We start from the raw sequence: 8,403 nt of genomic DNA, 5'->3' as shown, positions 1-8,403 counted from the left end.
ACTGACCACTAGCACTTGATGCTTTAGATAGAACATCAGGAGCCACCTCCCTGGGAATCTACTGGGCCTAAGATGAAAGACCTAAAAGGAACCTGTTATCACCTGATTAACTCAAGCAGGCCACCTTATAAAAGGCCCTTCCAGTTATAAAAACAGCCTTCATCTGGTTTTAGTAACAGGCTATCAGATGTTTGCTAGGTCACATAGTCATGGAAACACTGTAGCAAGAAATTCCAGTTTCCAGGGATGTGTGAATGCGGCTCTTTCCTCTTCCTCTTTCTTTCCATGTGATAAGTAGAGTGCAGTGACATAAAACAGTCTCCAAGTGTAAATCACAGTCAGATGAGTTTGAAAGTCAGTGTTCTAGTTTTGATAATAACTAGAACAACAAAAACAGATTTAAAATATCTGAGGAACTAAAATCTGAGAAGAAAACTAAAATTAATTATGAATAAAAACCCCTTATGACATTCAGAGACATTTAAATGCATTGATAAAGCATACTGCAAAATTAATCTTTCAAAATCAAAATAATCCCTTGAAGTTAAGTAGATACAGTAGTCATTTAAAAGCATATAACACAATGGGAAAATCAAATAGAAGAAGTTTCTTGAAAAGCAAAGTAAAATAATAATGAAATTTTATCAACAACTTATTAATTTCACATGTATGAAGTCATGTAATTTTCAAAAAAGCCCACAGGATATACATTACAATCAACACATCAGCAGATGAAGAGAGTTAAATAGTTCACAAGTGTCACACAGGTATCAAATGGTAAACCCAAACTCAGGTCAATGTATAACTGTTCTTTTATGCAGATCATGATTATATTCCTCTCCTGATTTCTCATTCTATTAATACACATATTAAGCATTTTATAACTGCTTCAAATCTGTTGTGAATGTGGATGGATCTAAATTAATTCAGTACAATAGTCTGGGACAAGTACTGTACTATATAGCGAAGATAGAAGATGATTAAGCTGCTGTTTGAAGTTCTAATACAAGTCTGTGTCTATTTTATACGTTTTTCTTGAGATAAATAACTTATTTTTGTCATTTGAAGTTCAGAAAACAATTTTTAGACACAGAAAGTACTAAAAAATGAAAGACCTTAACTAGTTTGGAGTGTCTCCTAGCCTTTTCGAGCTCAGCTCTCTTCTCTCCTTGCCCACATTCCCACGTGGCTTTAGAAAGCATGTGCTCTCATAAGCACTAGAGGTGAGTGTGTTCTAAATCCTGCCTGCAAGATCCGAATTTCAAGCCCTGAGGGATTCTACACTGTGTCTCCCTTGGGAGACTTTTATCTCTGCCTGCACTCTCTGAATCCATACATTTCCCCAGCTCTCTGATCACCAGCTACCTAACCAAACATGGCAGCCCTCAGAACAAAAGGCTTCTGGGACTGCTTGCTGGTGGGCCTGGATTCATATCTCAAGTCTTTCCTTGATACACACAACCTCCATTGGTCATATGGTGTCTTTTCCTTTCTCAGTATTATGATAACTTCTTGGTGGCTTTTCTGCTTCGTTTTTTTCTTCCATTTTGCTCAGTCGTTTAGAACCTTTCAAATGGATCACCTCTCTGAAATTCTCTTCTCCCTCAGTCTGTGGGTTGCAGCTTACCTACTTCTAAATTCTGGGACAACTCTTTACTTTTACTAGTTGGCTTTATTTTGCTTCCATATTAACTGTGCTTTTTAAAATAACTTTCCCTCCTTGTTCCTTATTTTTCTTCTCTACACTCTTCTTTGCAGGGCTGCAACTCCCACCCATGTGCTCGTAACACCCACGTCTTTACTTCCATCCCCGACATCACCCCCTGCTCCAGAGCACACTTCTGTGCCTTCTATACCTGTCATTTTCTACATAGAAGCCCAGTTCTGGAGTTTCATGCTCTCTGAGGTTTTGTAGTTTTCTGTTCTTGAGAGTTGGAAACCCAGAAGGAAACCTCACCCTCTCCCATTTCTCCATCTCACAAGCCCATCATCCAGAACCTTCAAATAGCCCTTCAGATGGTCTTTAAAATCTGGATTTTCTCTCATCCTCTCTGAGATTATTCCCATCAGCCTTTATTGTCTCCTGTCTGAAATACAGCATCTACTGCTCTGAAAAGTCCCTCTCGCTTCTATTCGTTTTACCTAATTCCAAAGCAATTTTCCTTAAAAATGAATCCGTGCAGTTGTCTTATCTTTCAAAAACCTCTAATTTTCCCCAGCTGTAAACAGACTGAAGTAGGGTTTATCATGCAGATCTCTTCACAGTTGCCTGTCTGTGGATAAGAAGCTCTAGCTTCCCTCACCTTCTTTCCCCCAGCACTGCTAATGCAAAGGATAGAGGGAGCATGGCCTCATGTCCACATGCTGACTGGGCAATATTACCAGGTTTGGGTCTGTAGCTGCCATGGTCACTCACTCTATAAACAGGCTTCAGGCCTACTGAATCTTACATTTCTTCTGCACGTGGCTTATAGGTAGGACCACATGGAATGAAAGTTTTTTGACCACTTCACAGAATTATTCCATTATTCTGAACACTTTATATAGAGAAAATTCTTTATTTAATATAGGTGCATATGATGTTTGTATATAGGGTAAGTGTGACAGTGTGAGAGTGTGAATGTGTGAGTGCAGGTGCCATGTGTGTAGCATGTGAATGGAGGTCAGAGGTCAAGCTCAGGTGTCAGTCCTCCGCTCCCACCTGGTTTGAGGCAGGGTCTCTTCATCACTATGTAGACCAGGATAACTGGCCTGTGACTTTCAGGGGATTAATCTGTCTCCACCTTCTGTCTCACTGTAGGAATGCTAAAATTAGAGACTGTTGGGGGAACCTGCCATGGTCACAGTCCACCATGTCTGGATACCTTCATAAGCTCGGTGCATAATGGAGGATTCCCTTTCTCAGCAGGGGCTTCCTACTCTCTGCCTGACCTTATTTGCAAAGTGTCTCCAAGTCAGATGCCTGACCTTATTTGGAACATGACCTTTGACATACTTCCCTGCAGGAGCTGCCCCTGGTTTTCCCATATGATAATCAGGCATTGCACTACAGCCATGCAATCCCACCTCCCCTTTTTACATGATAGGGTCCTCCTGCCACATGGAAATAAAGCATACTATGAACACCTATCTGGTTAATCTTTGGCTGCTGTCCCAATCCTATATATTTCTGTAACCCCCCTGAATAAATGAGCTGTCTCACTGAAGCTGACTCCTAGAAGGTTTTTCCATAGTACTCACAGCCTTCCTAACCCTGCTCATTGCCTCTGCTCCCTTTGTCCTCATGGCTCAGTGGCCAATGACCCATGAGGGAAGAGAGACCCACAAGAGACATGATCTACCAATGTGGATTTTACATGAGTCCTGAGGATCTAAAGTCTGGTCCTGGTAAGTACTTTATTGACCTAGCCATCTCCTTAGCCACTGTGTCATGTTCATAACAAGTTGTAGGACAGATATTTGCATGTGAATTTGCATTGTTACTGGATTGTTAGAACACCAAAGAAAAAAATCTAGCTTGTGACCTATTATCGCATTACCTCACATAATATCTGGCATGCAATGAAATATAAATTTGTGCTGTACCAAGGAAAGCACTGCTTTGTTGAGCTAGAGAAGCTAATGGGCACTGAGTGCAGTTAGGGTCTAAGCATTTGCTTCGAGTTTTACATGAATTTTTATACCTGATCCTTACAACAGCCCTGTAAGAAAGGCATTGTTCCTGTGGTGGTTTGTACATGAAATGGCCACAAAACTCTTGTGTGTCGAATCCAGGTGGTAGATTTAGTCATCATTGAAAGGTAACTGGGTATTGTGTAGCAATCTCCTCTAAGACAAAACTTCAGATTTGGAGAAAAGTTTGTTTTAAACATAAGATGCTCCAGTGGAAGGTGAAACAATCCGTTCTGCCAGAAATACCCTCAAGTTCAAGAAATGAACAGCTTGAAAGCTCTTTTCTCAGGGTGAGTCCTGGTTCCAGATCTCTAGATGTTCACTGCGAGATGAAGGGAGACTGTCTAGTACATGGCTGCTTGTGTACATTTCAGGATGCTTTTCTAAGTAGGCTCCCAGTCTTATGGAGGTGAGATTGCCAAAGCCACGTTGATAGTTTGCTGTCACCCTTACCTCTGTAAAGGGAAACCTTCCATCCCCTGGCTGTGGAGCTGGGGTGGCAAATGCTGGGATGCTTCATTCCTCTTTCTGTGCTGTTATCTCAGGCATCTGAATCTTACAAAGTTCCATTTAGACTCTTGTTCATCTCAAATAATGTCTTGTCATCAATGAGGAACTTTGAAGTTCAGTTAAGCACTTGTCACTTTGAAGTTTCTCTGTGAATGGGGAGTTCACTTCTATTCAGCCATCTTGAAATCTCTCCATAGTAGAAATTTGAAAAATATTTTATTTAGAATGTATTATACGTATTAATGGGATTCAGTGTGATGTTTTATGCATGTGTACAGCATGACCTAATCAAAGCCAAGCTGCCTTTACCTAGTCCTTGCCTTCCAAACCTCAAAACTAGAAATTTTAAAGATTTTATATCACCATTGCAGCAAAGTCACATTATGGGTTTGATTATGAATTTACCCCCTCCAGTGAGGTTTAGAGTTAATATTTGATGTTAGTAATTTTCATTGTTTTATTTCTGATTGAAGCATTCCCTTGAGCTTGATCTTGTCATAAATGGGGAAAGACTTTATTTGTCCATTTCTGAAGATTATCTTTGTTAGGTACAGTGCTGTTGACTGGTAGTTGGGTTCTTGTTGTTTGACTGATTTGTCTTGTTTTACTCTTCTGGCACAATGAATACATTATCTGATTTTCTCTTGACTGCAAGGATTTTGCTGAGAAATCTGCTTCTCATCTAAAAAGGATTCCCTTATGTGTGACTTCATGGTTTTTCTTGAAGCATTTAGAATTCTTCATGTTTTATACATCTGAAAGTTTGACTATAATCTGCCCTAGAGACTTCTTTGACTTGAATCTATATTGATTACTTTGATCTCTGCCAATCTGGATGTCTATATCTCCCACAAGACTTAGGAAGTTTTCAGTAATTATTGTGTGAAATAAGCTTTCCTCTTCTCCTATTGAAACTCAGTACAAATGTTTGTTTTTATAATTATAGCCCAAAAGCTTTGTAGGCTTTTCATTACCTTATTGAATTTATTTTTATTTTATTTTTGTTTGGTGGGGTGTCTATCTCTTTTTCCTTCTGAACAGATCATTTTAAAAGACCTGCTTTCTAGTTCAGAATTATTTCTTCTGTTTGGTCTTGTCTTTTGGTGAAGTGCACCCCCAATCCATGTGCTATGAATGGTTCTGCTCTACCATCCCCCTCACTGTGAAAGAAACCTCTGAAACTATGAGCTGAAAATAAACCTGACCTTCCTGAAGTTGTTTATAGCAGTTATTTTGTCACAGCAATGAAAATGTGACAGACACAGCCCTTATCTACCAATAATAACTTTGAATAAAAATAAACCAAATTTTCCAATTAAAAGATAGAGACTGACTGAAGAGGAAAGCCAAAGGACTTAACAATATACACACTTCACAAGTAGAGACACGCAGACTGGGCGTAAAGGAAGGAGGCCCAACACAAGCAGGAGCAGCTGTGTTTATGTCTGACAAAGCAAACCTTAAGACACAAATTATAAAAGAAGAAAAAGAAAGTCACCATATAAAGATAGAGGGCTCAATTTAGGATCAGGATATAAAGATTGAATTTATATGCACCTAATGGCAGTGTACCCAATTTTATAAAACAAACACTGTTACAACTAAAGGAGAGATAGACCCCAATACAGAAACAGTGCAGAACTGAAACACTCCTCTTCACAGGAGACAGATTGTTCAGCTCCATCCACCTAAGAAAATCAGCCATGACACCAGAGTTAAACAACGCTGTGGATTAAATGAACCCAACAGTCATTTGTAAAGCACTCACTCAACAGCTGAAGATGCAGTTCCTTTCTATCAGCATACTGAACTTTATCTAGCATAGATCATATATTAGGTCACAAAACAAATCTTAACAAATTTAAATAATGAAATCATATATGATATCTTTTCTGATCACCATATAATAAAATTAGCAGTTTACAACAAAAGAAAACATGCAAATACTAAGTAGAAACTTAGCAGAGTCTGGAAATTTGGATAAATTATGCTATACCTTATTACTATACACAATAAATATATATTATTAGTACAATACAGCAAAGAAAAATATTCTACATATAAATATATATAATACTGCATATCAATAAAAACTCTATTGTTGAGGCTACAAAGGTGCCTCAGCAATTAAGGGTATTTTCTGTTCTTACAAAGGTCCAAGATCAGTTCTTAACACTCAGGTCAGGTGGGTCACAACCACCTGTAACTGTTGATCCAGTGGATTCAATACCTTTCTGGCCTCCACAAGCACCCCCAAACATGTAGTATACATACTCAGACAGACAGACAGACAGGCACACACACACACATACACACAGAGATGCATAAATAAAAATAATGCGAATAGGTCTTTAAACTCTACTTTGATGGCTGTAAGTCAAAGAAGAAAATTTTAACAGTCCAGCTATATATCTACAATAAGCAGTAAATATCATACATATGAAAAATTCTACATTAAGACAAAAAATTATAAATTTGAGGAGGACATACATATTTGTATTGACAGCTTAAAACACTCTATTGCAACTATGGGGCATTTTATGTGAACCTAAATTAACCACAAAAAAAATTACAGGAGATACATTTTTAAAAATAAGGGAATGAAAGTTTATCACTACAGAAAATGATAAAATTACACATGGAAACAAAGGAAGAAGGTGTGACCAATGGATTTACACAACTATAAACCCATTAACAAAATGGAAGGAGCAGTTCCTTACCTGTCGTGAATAACTGTTAATGTGAATAAATGCAATTTTCTGGTTAAAAGTCAGAGAGTTGAAAAATGCCTTTTACAGAGTCACTTCACTATAAGATACACACGAAATGTGGACCCAATATTTTGTACTAATTGAAAACTATAAAATAAACTAAGTCAGTTTATATCCATGCTCAGATGCCAAGGATCTCAGAAAGTAACCAACTATGACTAGTAATAATCAGATATAGAGAATAGAAACGCATGTGCAAACATCATAATGTCAATTGCACTGAAAATGAATTTTTCCGTATGAAACTGTGTATTTTAAAAACCTAGTATATTTCAAATGAAATGCAGATCATTTTTAAAGGTTAAAACCTCATTCAATTTTATGTCGTATAGGGTTTATACTGAGTATAATAATGTAAAACTGTATTAATTCAACACTGTGAACCTAAAAATCACACCCAGTTTTGAAGGAGATGCATCTCTGCTCTGGAAACTGTTATTGAATATGTCAATGCTGTTGTAATGAAATGCTTCTACCAATTACATGGTTTTTAAATAACTAATTAAAAAAGAAACAAAAAATAAACTAAGTCAAAACATTTATATATATATTCAATTCAACAAGAGCATGTAATAATTATAAATGCACATATATCCTTAACAAACACCACAGCACTCAGTGTATAGACACTACTGTTAGAACTAAAAGGAGAGATAGGCTGCAATTTGATAATAGCAGGCTACCTCAAAAAAACTACTTTTAGCCAGGGACAGGTCACCAAAACAAAAAATAAACAGATGGAATTAAATCCACACCCTATTACAAATGGACAAAACAGACAGAACATTCTACATAACACCTTCAGAGTATACATGCTCCTTATTATGTGGAACATTCTCTAAGACTGAGCCTATGTTAGGCTACAAAAATACCTTAACAAGTTTAATTAAAAATATCATAATCATTTTAAGTGTCTTTTCTGACCACAATGGCAGAAAACTAGAAAGTAACTACAGGAAGAACTTTAGAAACGTTCTGCAAACATATGGAAATTAATCCACATACTTCTGAACAATCAATAGGTCAATGAAGAATTTAAAAGGAAAATTTCAAACTTTCTTTTTTGTATTTTTTATTTTCTTCTTCTTCTTTTTTCTTTTGGATTGTGCCCTAGGCATGAAACAGCTTTGGCCACTGAGCCAAGCATCAGAGGTAGGATGAACAAAGGACTACCATCTGCTCTGCCCCTGACTAATTTAAGAACACCACCACCAAAGACGTGTCTCTTTGCACATTGCCAGGGGTACTTCAGGCTTTCTTGAAACAAATAAAATGGAAACAATACACCCCAATTTTAAAGATACAAGGAACAGTCCTGCAAAGCAAAGCTTGTGGTATCCATGTGGTTGAACCTGGAAGATATTACACAAAACAAGTCAGACACAGACAAATACTATGTGATTTCACTCTTGTGTGGAACATGAAAATATTGCTATCAAGGAAGTGAAAA

At 37.4% G+C, this 8,403-nt stretch overlaps 1 non-coding gene across 1 annotated transcript; it reads right to left on the bottom strand.

Annotated features, from left to right (window-relative positions):
- Positions 1 to 8,054: 8,054 nt before the first annotated feature.
- LOC115066868 lies at positions 8,055 to 8,199 on the bottom strand. Its single transcript, XR_003846312.1, has one exon. It is a non-coding gene; the product is annotated as a small nucleolar RNA SNORA48 (small nucleolar RNA).
- Positions 8,200 to 8,403: the final 204 nt, after the last annotated feature.

The sequence above is a fragment of the Nannospalax galili genome, unplaced genomic scaffold (assembly GCF_000622305.1).
Source record: "Nannospalax galili isolate Female #2095 unplaced genomic scaffold, S.galili_v1.0 scaffold764, whole genome shotgun sequence".
NCBI classification, from domain to species: domain Eukaryota; kingdom Metazoa; phylum Chordata; class Mammalia; order Rodentia; family Spalacidae; genus Nannospalax; species Nannospalax galili.
This window is presented reverse-complemented; position numbering and strand designations above follow the sequence as displayed.